General features: G+C 41.3%; 1 non-coding gene across 1 annotated transcript; it reads right to left on the bottom strand.

The window, feature by feature from the left end:
• Positions 1-2,182: 2,182 nt before the first annotated feature.
• Positions 2,183-2,285, bottom strand: LOC122703933. Its single transcript, XR_006343670.1, has one exon. It is a non-coding gene; the product is annotated as a U6 spliceosomal RNA (small nuclear RNA).
• Between the last annotated feature and the right edge of the window lie 12,006 nt (positions 2,286-14,291).

The raw sequence follows: 14,291 nt of genomic DNA on the forward strand, positions 1-14,291 counted from the left end.
CCTGTTAGAATATTACCTTTTCCACCACCTTGAGATTTCTTACAACTGTTTAAAAAATAAAGATGGATGAGAGAGTGGTAGGGGTGAATCAGTGATGAAGTTCTATGGTACTAGATGAGATACCATGGTTTTCAATGGCAGGATTCTTGTTGACTGGTATTCCTGATATGGTGAGTGGGGGCCAATGGGGTGAAGGATGGAGATGAGATGAAGTGGCTGAGCTGATTGGAGGCCGACTCAGAAGGAAGTGGCTTCCTGGGATTAGTTTTCTCAATGGAGCCCAGAGACAGCCCTGACTCCTGCAATCAGAGAAGCCACTTTTCCTGTCTTCCACTGAAATGGGGAAAGCTGAAGAGAACACCAGGAGGTAATCAGTATTTTGGGGCCATTTCTTTGGCTAAGATGCCCTGACCTGAATCTACAACAGCAAAGGAGTTCTGCTACTTCAGCAAGCTGCTTGAGAAGCCCCACACCATTGAAATGAGTTTGAGCTCTCAGAAATGAGGCTATCAGCCTCTTGCAATCTTAAATTGACCTCTCATGATGGTGTAAAGCAATTGCATCTTTCAGATCAGGATAACGCTTTGCTTAAAACTAAAATTGCTTATAACTCTGGCTGCAGAGAAGTTAAATTAGAATAATGAATAGAGTATGATAAGTGAAAATCTAACTTTACCTGCTTGTAGAGAAATAGCTGAATGTCAGCCAAAAATGAATGTGTCAGGACCTTGGAGAGACTGATGAGTGATAGATACTGACAACCTGTTTAGTGGAGAAGTACTCAGAAGTGTGGGGTGCATAGGTCATGGGACTTTCCGTAGCATTTATCCTCACCCCTCCTCCATTTCACTCACACAAAGGTGTTGACCACACTGCCACCGTGGAAATGTCCACACATCCAACTGCCTGCCCTCCATCCCCACTGGGACCCACAGATAGCTGAAACTCAGCCTGTCCAAAACTACATCCCTCCCTCTAAAGTCTGTTTTTCATCCAAATTAGAACTCTGGGGGGCATTCTTGACTCCATCTCATGTGTCCAGTTCTCATCAACCATAAAGTCTCATTAATTCAAATGCCAAAATTCATGTCAAGTTCATTTTCTCCTTTCCACTTTTCATACAATAACCCTGGTTTATACTTTTCTTTCTCCTCTTCTACTACCAATCTTCCAAAGGCTATTCCTACCCTGAAATCTGCCCCCTCAACTCTGTGTGTGATGGTCCCACTCTGTATAAAATGCTTCAGTGGCTGCCTTTGCCCTCTATGATAACACCCAATCTCCTCCAGCACAGCTGATGCCAATAATCTATCATAAAGTTGTGAAGTATGGCGGTTCAGAGTGTATGCTCCAGCGTTAGCCTGTCTTGGCTTTGTCACTTGCTGTGTGATTTGGGGCAGTTACTTTTTACTTCCTGTGTCTTGATTTTCTTATCTGTAAAATGGGGATGATCATCTTATCTCATTAGGTTGTTATGAGAATGAAGCGAGTAAATAAATAAAGTAAAATAAATGTACACACATACAGAATATTGCCAGCCACACAGTAAGCACTGTATAACCATTTGCTGTTGTGAATCCTTTCACATACACTATGTCCCACAGCATCTTATAGTTTGCCCTCCTTCTTTTTCTATTTATTTTGTTTATTTGACTGTGCTGGGTCTCAGTTGTGGCACATGGGAACCTCAGTCTTCGTTGCAGCATTTGGGATCTAATTCCCCGACCAGAGATTGAACCGGGCCCCCTGCCTTCATTGGGAGTGTGGAGTCTTAGCCACTGGAGCACCAAGGAAGTCCCAGGCTTGCCCTTCTTAATGCAGTTTCCTTTATTAGTCATCTTTGTTTCCTCATTTCTGTTCAAGGAGTTTTTTTTTTTTTGCAGGTAAACCTGGACATAAACACAAGTCTGTAACTTGTGTCATCTATTTTTATTATTTCACGAGGAGGAGGCAGGGATGAAGGCAAGCTGAACACTTCCTGGCTGGTGATCACTGGCAAGTTACTGGCCTCTGGTAGGAATTTCTATCAGATGGCCTCCTCAGTCCATCAAGGACACAATCAAGAAGGTGGTTACTACCTGAACCCAGGCATGAGCTATTATACATAATTACAGGAGAGGGGATGCCTCAGTCTCCTCAGTAGGAGCGGATGGCTGGGGGAACAGTGGCGCAGTCAGTCTCGAAAAATATGGAATGCTTCACGAATTTGCGTGTCATCCTTGTGCAGGGGCAATGCTAATCTTCTCTGTATCGTTCCAATTTTAGTATATTTGCTGCCAAAGCGAGCACTGTTCAAGGAGCTTTTATTCACACTGACTTCTCTGCCTCGAGGAAGTCCTCCCCACCTGCACCTGGCCAACTCTCAGCCATCCTCAATGACTGAGTTCAGGAATCACCTCCCTACCTTATGTGATACCTTGGGCTCATCCTTGGCTTCACATTTTCACCTTCATCTACAGTGATCCCTTTACCAGCCTATTTCCCCCACTAGCTCATGGAGAGAAGGGGTTGCATCTTATTTACTTAAACATTTTCCTGCCTCTAGCTCAGTGATGGGTATTTAGAAGAAATGCATTAAAAGTTTGTGGTTGGAAGATGTTATAGTGCTAATAAAAATCCCACTATCAGTGCTATCTTTGTAAACACATATCTGATGACAATGTTTCTCTGACTGAAGTTGTTAATTCTGAAATAGTGAGGACTATTTGCAGGATAAACCACAAGACTTGCAGCCAGCTTCTCCCTTGCAGGACCAGGGAGAGCCTGGCTGAAGAGACGTTTAACCCAGGTGACCTAAGGCAGTGTAACTGAGGGAACACAGAAATCAAGAGGAAGAAGCAAAGGCCCGGTTGGGTGACTATCCTGCTTTGGTAGTCATATCCGAAAGGAATGACTGCCTTAGCTCCTCTCTGGGACAAGCCAGCTCTGACTCCTCAATCCTTCCTGATCATCGGGAACCTCGTGGTGGAGCTTCAGAACCTATTATGTCTCATATGTTACCTGCTCTAAGGAGCTCAGGTGATGGTGCTCATGTGGCCAGAGGTGCCCTGGACTTCTTCTCCATGTCAGATGACAACGATGATCTCTGGTGACAAAGCTGTCAGTCATGACACCAGGAGGCCACTAAAAACCCAAGAAAGCAAGCCCCACTGTAGGGCAGTGACTCCAAGCCCTGGCTATACGTTAGAAGCACCTGGGCAGCATCTGAACCTCAGCATGTTCAGGCAAAAACCCCTAATAATGAAATCAGAATGCCTGGTGGTGGGACCCAGAAGTCAGTAATGTTTACGATTGCCCAGGTAACTCCAATATGTGACAAGATGGAGAAGCACTGCTGTGGTAGTGGTGCAGAGCCGGGTCAGAAGAAACTTATTAACCTGGCTTTTTTCTGAGTTAGATGTGCTGCCTTCACAAAAAAATGGTTACTGATTAAGCTCCTTGCCTCCTTCCCCACCCCCAAGGTGATGAATAAAATAGACACAGTTCTATGCATTAAGGAGCCTATAGTCAAGTAGGAGAGTTAGACCATGAACATTATAAATTCTGGAAATCCCGTGGAGAAAAAAGCAGGAAGTTATTGGAAAATAACTTATTTTATATTGATTTATGGGGAGGAGAAACTTAAGCTAAAATCTACAGAATAGGAAGGAACCAGTCATTTGGCATGATGGGAAGAGCATTCCCAGGCTGAGGGATTAGCATGTGCTAAGCTTTCACAGCAGGAGAAGACTTGGTGTGTTTACTCCAGTCCAGTATCTACCAAAAACATCCTCTGATTACTTACTCTGTGGCAGGCAGAATATAGAGATGGCAGGCATGGTCCCTACATTTGAGGAGCTCATAATTCAGTGGGGAGACTCTGTGAAGAGAAACATATCATAAGAGGCAAAATTTAGCAGGACTCTCGGGGGAGAAATTTAACCACTGTATGAAATAGTGTGTGTATGTATATACACACCCTGGAGAAGGAAATGGCAACCCACTCCAGTGTTCTTGCCTAGAAAATTTCATGGACAAAGGAGCCTGGAAGGCCACAGTCCATGGGGTTGCAAAGAGTCAGCCATGACTGAGCGACTGAGTGTATATGTACATATCAGAGGTCTCTGGAGAGAATTAAGGCTTTGAATGATGACATAAACCACCTCTTTTGTCAGATGCTCTCTTTGACATCTGTGGAAAGAATTTTCCAGACTGACAGAGGACAAAGTGCCACAGGCACCAGAAAGCACATGTGTAAAGGCATGGAGGCACCAGAGTGTTCGACATGCTTGGGGAATGAAGACTTTGGTGTATACAGGGCTTCAGATGGGGCCATATGCTGTGTTAGGAGTGTGGCTGGAGACAGGTGGAACTGACAAATGAATGACATTAGGGATTCTCTCCGGGTTCCCTGGCATTAGGGGTAGCTAGGATGGACGATTTTCGAATCCCAGAAGAGGCTGCAAATTCCCCTCTTTGATTAAACTCGCCTCTTTCTTTGATCAGAGTTAGCTGTGCCTGAGTTCAGTTTTTATGGAATGGGAGCTCTCAGGGTCTCTAGGTGCTAGGCAGCTGGCATCTCCTAGCAGTCCTCCACACACCAGGCACTTCAGCCTTCATCTCTCAGTGTGTGCTGCGCTGTGCATAGTCGCTCAGTTGTGTCTGACTCTTTGCGACCGCATGAATTGTAGCCCACCAGGCTCCTCTGTCCATGGGGATTCTCCAGGCAAGAATACTGGAATGGGTTGCCATGCCTTTCACCAGGGGATCTTCCCAACCCAGGGATCAAACCCAGGTCTCCCACATTGCAGGCAGATTCTTTACCGTCTGAGCCACCAGAGAAGCCCAAGAATACTGGAAGTGGGTAGCCTGTCCATTCTCCAGGGGAACTTCCTGACCCAGGAAGCCTGAGTTTCTCTGTACCTGAACCCCAAATGCTTATCGTTTCTCCTCTTCCTGAGGCAAAGCCACTTTCACATTTACTCCTTGCAAATGGAGAACAACAAGGGGCAGAGCCATCTGATGACCTGATGACCCACATATACAAAGCCTTGCTACAGCCTAAACATGCTTCTCTTCAGGATGCTGGAGGATGGCAGCTGAGCATACCTGCTGACTCTCTGCCCTCAAGGTTCAAGTACAACAACAGTGCTTGCTATTGTTTGCTACAAGCTGCTTTCACCATCGAAGAGGTTCTGGGGCAGAGAAAAGGTGAAGATGAGGCTGCACGGCTTGGTGGGGCTAATTTTGGAAGGGTCTTGTGGGCCATGAAGCTTGAACTTCAACCTTAGGCATCAGGAACAAGGGAAGGGTTGCCAGCCTGGGAGGGCCATGATGAGATCTGTGATTCAGAAAGATTTCTCTGTTAGCTAATGGAGGATGGGCTATACAATGGTGATACTAGATGATGGGGTTCATAAGAAGGCTCCCTGAGAGCCAGCTGTTTCATTTCTTTAGTTCATTACTTTTCCCTAGGGTCTACAACAGTGCCTAGCACATGACTAGTACTCAATGGATATTCGATGGATGAATGAGAGCAGTTAGGAAGCTATTTTCCTGGTCCAGGAAAGAGAAGATGTTTAAACTTGGTCAGTGGCTTGGGGATGGAGAGAAGTTAAGATATTGAGACAGTGTGGAGGGAGGGAGTAGGAAGGAACAACATAGCTGGAATAGCAACTAAAATGGCCTTACCTCTTTAGCCCAGCACCAAGGACAGAGCATTCAGTAACCTGACTGTAGTGATAAGGACTGCTGGTTGACATAAGATTCTCTATTTTCCACCCTGGGGCCAGGCTTCTACCCCAAGGAGTCATGGGCTCCATGATGTGCATCTTCTCCCAGTAAGTCAGACCTGGGCACCATCCTATCCTTGGTGAACTCGGTGATACCACAGCTTCCTGGTGCAGCAGATGGGATTGTTGAATTTGCTGTAGTGCACAGTGGAAGACCTACAGAGTTTCTATCTCTGACATATTTTTCCATTTAAAGTGGAGAGGGATACTGTTAAAATGATTTTTTCCTTTTGGATGGTTTCAGAACTCAACCTTCTATCCCACACAATGCCCTTTGGTAGTCCATGCAAAAGAATCCTCAAATCTAGTCTGTACACAGGCAAATTGTTGTTTATTCCTTAGATTCTATTCATATGTTTGGTTTGTATGTCTTTTATGGCAATTTGGACTGGTCACTAACCAGCAAGGCCATGAGAGTACTGGCAGTGCTGTTTTAAGGTATTTCCTGAGATCTGTCTTAGGCACTTGCAACAGTGGCTCAAAGAACTGCAATGTGATAATGATTATCATGATGATCTCTCACACAGTACAAATTATTTAACAGGATCACTTAATTTGTTCTTTCCAAAAACCTTTGTATCTGGTATGTGATCAAAGACTCGCCTGCATTTTACAGATGTAGGAGCTAGAACTCAGACATTGATATGACTGTATCCACATTTCTGACTTCTGGTCCAGCAGTCTATTTATTTCTTCTGCTATGAGCTGGGTAGCGTGGGAACTCCAGATTTTATTGATTTGGTGGCTTGTGATATGGGTTCAAGTGAGGTTGCCTGACCTCCTTCTTCCTGGGAAGGAGAAAATCTGTGACCTCTCTCTCTCTTTCTTACCAAGTTTCCAAAGAGGAAGCAGCTCCTAGCCAGACCAGAGGCCTGAGCATGGTTTATAGGTAGTAGTGTGTATAGGGGGCTCATTGCCATGTGCCCCAGGGCAGCAGTAAATTGATATTTGCTGATCTCTAGGCCTCTGGCAGAGATGGGCAGGGAGGGCTGGGAAAATGACATTTCTGTAAATAACCACACCTGGTTCTAAGAGCGGAAGGACTGGCATGTCCTTGTAGCCTCATCAATTACCATCAACCTTTTGCAAAGGGAGCCCCAGGGGAAAGAATCTCTCATACTCTCATGATTATTTATAGACACCCCCTCCTGTCCGCACTCAGGGAGGGGTTTGGTTTCCTCCACAGTGGCCTCCTTCCAGATGTGTTTATATTCCTCCAGGCCCAGTGGAATGCACCTTCTGCCCCTCTATCATTAGACAGAGCAGAGAGGATGTCCTGGCATTGGGATATAATGAAGATATGAAAGGGGAGACATGGGGACAGCATGCTTGAATGTCTCAGCTAGATCCATGTATCTCCTGGCAATCACTGATTGAATAGCCACCTTGCTGCTAAAGGAGGCAATTCAGTGTGGCTGTTAAATAAACATTCTTTGTAAGCAGATAGACCTGGATTTAAATCCCAGCTCTGCCATTTATAAACTCTGTGGCTTTGGTTAAGTTACTTAAAGTTTCTGTCTACATTTCCTCATCTTAAAACAGGCTAATTTTCTCAGGATCCTGGTGAGGTTTGAGTACAAAGGGCTGAGTAATGCCTGACACAGGAGGTGATAGGTTCAGTTCAGTTCAGTTCAGTCACTCAGTTGTGTCTGACTCTTTGCCACTCCATGAATCGCAGCACGCCAGGCCTCCCTGTCCATCACAAATCCCCGGAGTTTACTCAAACTTATGCCCATTGAGTCGGCGATGCCCTCCAGCCATCTCATCCTCTGTCGTCCCCTTCTCCTCCTGCCCTCAATCCCTCCCAGCATCAGGGTCTTTTCCAACGAGTTAACTCTTCACATGAGGTGGCCAAAGTATTGGAGTTTCAGCTTCAGCATCAGTCCTTCCAATGAACACCCAGGACTTATCTCCTTTAGGATGGACTGGTTGGATCTCCTTGCAGTCCAAGGGACTCTCAAGAGTCTTCCCCAACAGCATAGTTCAAAAGCATCAATTTTTCAGCGCTCAGCTTTCTTCACAGTCCAACTCTCACACCCATACACGACTACTGGAAAAACCATAGCCTTCACCAGATGGACCTTTGTTGGCAAAATGACGTCTCTGCTTTTTAATATGCTGTCTAGGTTGGGCATAACTTTTCTTCCAAGGAGCAAGCATCTTTTAATTTCATGGCTGCAGTCACCATCTGCAGTGATTTTGGAGCCCCCAAAAATAAAGTCTGACACTGTTTCCACAGTTTCCCCATCTATTTTCCATGAGGTGATGGGACCAGATGCCATGATCTTAGTTTTCTGAATGTTAAGCTTTAAGCCAACTTTTTCACTCTCCTCTTTCACTTTTATCAAGAGGCTTTTTAGTTCCACTTCACTTTCTGCCATAAGGGTGGTGTCATCTGCATATCTGAGGTTATTGATATTTCTCCCGGCAATCTTGATTCCAGCTTGTGCTTCTTCCAGCCCAGCGTTTCTCATGATGTACTCTGCATATAAGTTAAATAAGCAGGGTGACAATATACAGCCTTGACTGGAACCAGTCTGTTGGTCCATGTCCAGTTCTAACTGTTGCTTCCTGACCTGCATACAGGTTTCTCAAGAGGCAGGTCAGGTGGTCTAGTATTCCCATCTCTTTCAGAATTTTCCAGAGCTTATTGTGATCCACACAGTCGAAGGCTTTGGCGTAGTCAATAAAGCAGAAATAGATGTTTTTCTGAACTCTCTTACTTTTTCGATGATCCAGCGGATATTGGCAATTTGATCTCTGGTTCCTCTGCCTTTTCTAAAACCGGCTTGAACATCTGGAAGTTCTCGGTTCACGTATTGCTGAAGCCTGACTTGGAGAATTTTGAGCATTATTTTACTAGCGTGTGAGATGAGTGCAATTGTGCAGTAGTTTGAGCATTCTTTGGGATTGCCTTTCTTAGGGATTGGAATGAAAACTGACCTTTTCCAGTCCTGTGGCCACTGCTGAGTTTTCCAAATTTGCTGGCATATTGAGTGCACCATGATAGGTAGATAGTGACTATTCTTTAAAATTTTTTTGTAAGAGAGAATGCTTCATGATTTGCATGGCATCACTGCATAGGGGTCATGCTACTCCTCTCCGTATTGTTCCAATGTTAGTCTCCACGCTGCTAAGTGAACACTGGTGCCTATTCTTACAAGACACTACTCTGTGTGTGTGTGTATGTGTGTTTGTGCGTGTGATTTGATAGACTTGAAGAAACAGAGGCAATGTAGGTAGTACAGACAGGAAATTTTTGGTGAAAAAGTACCTATTAAAATCTAGAGAAGGAGAGATAGTCTCAGATAAGACAGGTCAGAGAAGACTTCTTCGCAGAAGAGGTGCCTGAGCTACCTGAGTGTCTGAGATATGTTATTGGACATGCCAGCAGGATGCCTACCAGCTGACTGTGGATTGGCAGAATGCCTTAGTCAGCTTTTAGAAAAGGCTGTTTTAGGCTGGGAAGGAGACCTGGGCTGCCAGTGTCCTGTGTCAAGGCTCAGCAGCCTCTCCAGATGGAGAGTTTTGTTGGCATGCCACACTCTACGTGGAGTGTTTGTTTCACAGGTAATTCAGCCCCAGTAAAAGGGAGCAAGAGAGATGTATTTTGGGTGAGTTACATGCACTTAATGGATTTTCCTGCTCTGTTCTCTCCTTTCAAATGGCCTACCTTCACTGAAATATAATGATTACCCATCCTATGAGCTTCTTACATTTAAAAATCTTTGGTATAAATTAAAAAGTTTACAAAATTGGACATGATACTACACGCAATCTTCGTGTTTCTGTCACCCAGTCACAAAGTAAAGTCATGGCCACTTTAGTTTCATATACATTCCCTGCCAGAGTATTTAAAACACTTGCCCCAAATCATTTCATTTCACCTGTAAATATTTGCATATATCTTTCTCAAAGATAAGAACTTAAAAAAGAGAAAAATCTTAACATCACTATTACAAGGAAAAAATTAGAAAGTTTTTAGTATGATCAAATATCCAGTTAGTGCCCAAATTTCCACAAACTGTCTCTTATTTTTCCAGTTAGATCAGGATCTAAATCAGATTCACACATTATAAGGGGTTGATATTTCTTTTCATCTCTTCAGTTTATAGATTTCCCTGCCCTCTTTTTATTCCCTTGCAATTAGTTTGTTGAAGAGATCATGTCCTACTTTCCAGATAGGAGTGCACCACAGTGGTCTCACCTACCTTGCTTCTTTGTCGCTTGTTGTTGTTGTTTAGTCAATAAGTTGTGTCTGACTCTTGGCAACCCCATGGACGGCAGCATGCCAGGCTTCCCTGTCCTTCACTATCTCCTGGGCTTTGCTCAAACTCATCAGTGATGCCATCCAACCATCTCACGCTCTGTCACCCCCTTCTCCTCCTGCCTTCAATCTTTCCCAGCATCAAGAACTTTCCAATGAGTGGAAAAGTCCCCCCACTCCACCATACACTTTTAATTAGAGATTCTAATATGTTTTAAAATCTGACAAGGCTATCCTTTCTTACTTCTCTTTCTCTCTCTTTTTTTTCCTCACTGTTTTTTTAAAAAGATTATTTTCAGGATTTTCCCTCTTGACTATTTTTTGCTTATCTGTTCTTTCAAATGAATTTTATAATAAACTCACCTAGCTCCAGAAAGAAATTTAGTCATATTTTATTGGATTATATTAAATTTCAGAATTATATTAAATTAAGTTTTGTGAATCAGTTTTGGGGAGACCTGAAATCTTTGATATTAAGTCTTCCTATCCAAGAATGTGGTATGTCTTTCTATTTATGCAAGGTTATTTTTGTGTATTTTTGCATGGTTTTATAGTTTTTCTTCATAGAGGATTTGGACATTTCTTGTTAAATTTACGGTATGGTATTTAATGTTTTTTGGCTTTCACAAAGGGGGTTTTCTTTTCCAATATACAATGATTTTTATTTGAATATATGAAAACTTCATTTTTGTAGATTGATTTTATAACCTATTTTACTAAATTTTTTTGTTTGTAGTAATTTTCTTTGGGTTCTTTTGGGTTATTTCTCTCTCATGTTCTCAGTCAAGCAAGTCATGTCTAACTCTTTGCTACTCCGTGAACTGTAGCCCACCAGGCTCCTCTGTCCATGGAATTTTCCAGGTGAGGATCCGGGGGTGGGTTGCCATTTCCTCCTCCAGGGGATCTTCCTGACCCAGGGATCGAACACTTGGGATCAAACACTTTCCTGCCTGCATCTCTTGCATTGGCAGGCAGATTCTTTACCACTGGGAAGACAGTGGTAGCAACACCTGGGAAGCCCTGTGTTATCTAGATGTATGCTTATGTAATTCTTAGATCTAGTAATATGATGAGTAATACTGATGGATTTTAGAATATTGAATCTACTCGGCTTGGTCATGATGAATATTTTAATGTGCTGTTGGATTCTATTTACTAATTATTTAATATTTTGTACTGATATTTAGAAGTGAGTGCTGTCTATAGTTGCCTTTCATTAATGCAATCTTTTCAGATTGAAGTTACATTCACTTCATAAAATAACTTTTAGAAAAAGAATTTCTCTGAGAAACAATCTGCACCTGGTACATTTTCATGGGAAAGCTCTTTTTTATACTTTTTCTATTTCCTCTGTGGTATTTTATACATTTAGACTTTCTGTCTCCACTGAGGTTGATTTTGACAAGTTGTATTTGTCTATAAAATTATCTGCTTTATTATTCCAAATTTATTTGCAAAGAACTGTACAAAGTAAATTCTTATCATTAAAAAAAGCATGCAGTTTTGATGGTTATTTCCTCCTTTTTATTTTATGTATATGGTACACCCCCTTACCCCTGCTTTTTTTCCCACACAATTATGTTAGCTAATGGACTCTTTTATTGTGTCCTTTTTTCAAATAATTAACTTTTGAATGTATTTATTAGTCCTATGTTTTCTGTTTCTAACTCATATCTTTTTTTTTTCTTTTTCATCATGGTTTATTACAGAATGTTGAGTATGGTTCCCTGTGCTATATACAGCAGGACCTTGTTGTTCATCCATTCTACATATAACCGTCTGCACCTACCAACCTCACACTGCCACTCCATCCCTCCCCCACCCCCTCCCCCTTCCCAACCACAAATCTGTTCTTTATACCTGTTTCTGTTTTGTAAATAAGTTCATCTGTATCATATTTTCAATTCCACATATGAGTGATATCATCTGGTATTTGTCTTTCTCTTTCTGGCTTACTTGAATTAGTATGATAATCTCTAGGTTCATCTGTGTTGCTGTCTATGACATTATTTCATTCTTTTCGATGACCGATTAATATTCTATTGTACACACATACCACATCTTCTTTATCCATTCCTCCTTTCCAGACATCTTCCTACCCTATCCCAATGGTAAGTGTTCTAATATTTATCTCTATTGTTTAGTTTTGCAAGTTCTCAAACATCACACAAATGGGATTATACAGTTTGTCCTGTTTTGTGCCTGACCTTTTGTTCTTAATATATTTCTGAGACTCATACATGTTCTTGAGTATACTCAAAATACATTGTTTAAAAGTTTCTGAGTAGCATTCCATGTTAGTTTTACCATAGTTTTTGTATCCGTTTGTTGGTGATTTTGGCTTGACCAGCTTGGGGCTATAAAGAAAAGCTACTATAAATATTTTTGCACAAGTTCTTTTGTGGACACATGGTTTCACTTTTCTTGGATGAATACCTAGAAGTAGAATATTTGGCTCATAGGGTAAGTGTCTGCTAAACTGTATAAAAAACAGACAATTTTGTTTCTGAGTATTTAGCCTAAGGAAATGAAAACATTAATCAAAAAGATATTTGCATGGTGCCCATAGTTAATAGCACTGTATTGTTTATTTGAAAGTTGCTAAGAGAGCACACCTTAAAAGTTTTCATCATAAGAAAAAAAATTATAGCCAAGGTGACAGATGTTAGCCAGATTTATTGTGGTGATCACTTAGCAATACACACAAATACCAAGTCTTTATGTTGTACACTAGAAACTAATATAATGTTATGTCTATTATACCTCAAGGGAAAAAATGAAAAAGTGAAAACTTTTTAAATAAAGGAAACAGGCAATTATTTTTCCAAAGGGTTGCACCGTTAACCATCCACCAACATAAGAATGTTCCAGGTGCTCTGAATCCTCTTAGACAGTATTATCAATCTTTTAAAATTTAGCCATTCTAGTGGGTGTGGAGTGATATCTCATTATGGTTTTAATTTTAATTTCTTTGATGACTAATGTTGAGGGTCTTTCCATGTGCTTATTAGCCATTTATATATCTTCTTTTGTGAAGTAATTTTTAAAGCATTTGCCCTTTTTGAGTTCTTAGTCTTTTTATGTTTGATTTATAGGTAACCTTTATATATTTTTGTAACAGTTTGTCAGATATATGCTTTGCAAATATTTCCTCTCAGTCTGTGACTTACTTTTTCTTTTCCTTAATTCTATCTTTTGATGAGTAGATGTTACTAATTTTGGTGAAGACCTATTTATTTTTTCATTTATAAGTAATGCATTTTATGTCCTCTCTAGAAAAATTTTCCTTACCCCAACGTCATAAGAATATTCTCCTATGTTGTCTTCCAGTTTTGTTGCTTTAGTATTTACATTTAAGTCTATTTTCCATTTTGAATGAATTATTGTATGTGGTGGAGGTGTTTGCTTTTTTAGCAAACATACCCAGTTGTTTTATTCCTTGCAAGGGCTTTTCTTTCCCCAATGAACTGGCTTAGTGTCTTTGTTGAAGATCAATTGTCTATCTATGTGTGGGTCTATTTCTATTTTCTCTAGTCTGTTTCATTGATCTGTATCCTGACACCAGTACTATACCACCTTGATTACTTTAAATGTTTTCAAACCAGGCAATGAAAGTCCTGTGACTTAAAAAAATAAACTTAATAAGACTGTTGTGGTTATTCCATGTCATTTGCATTTCCATTTTAGAATCAGTCTGTCAATTTCTACAGGAAAACTTTCTGAGATTTTTGTGGTGGGGAATTTGTGTTAGTTCGATAGGGCTGCCATAACAGAATACCACAGACTGGGGGCTTAAACTACAGAAATTCTCACTGTTCTGCAGGCTGACAATCCAAGATCAAAGCTTCAGCAGGTTTACTGTCTCCTTGGATTGCAGATGGCCATCTTCATACTGTGTCTTCATATGATCTTTCCTCTGTGGAAGTGCAACCCTGGTGTCCTTTTATGTGTCCACATTTCCTCTTTGTAGTAGTACACCAGTCAGATTGGATTAGGGCTCACACTGAGGACTTTATTTTAATCTAATCACCTCTCTAAAGGCCCTGCTTTAGATATTGTCACCTTCTGAGGTGATTAAAGCTTCAATATACAGATTTTGAATGGGATACAATTCAGCTCATAAAAGGATTGTATCATATCTACATATTAATTTTAAGATAATTGATATCTTAACAATACTGAGCCTTCCAATTCAAGAGCATGTTTTCTCTCTCCATATATCTTAGTCTTCTTTAATTTCCTAGAGATATTTT

Source organism: Cervus elaphus, chromosome 1 (assembly GCF_910594005.1).
Source record: "Cervus elaphus chromosome 1, mCerEla1.1, whole genome shotgun sequence".
Taxonomy (NCBI): Eukaryota; Metazoa; Chordata; class Mammalia; order Artiodactyla; family Cervidae; genus Cervus; species Cervus elaphus.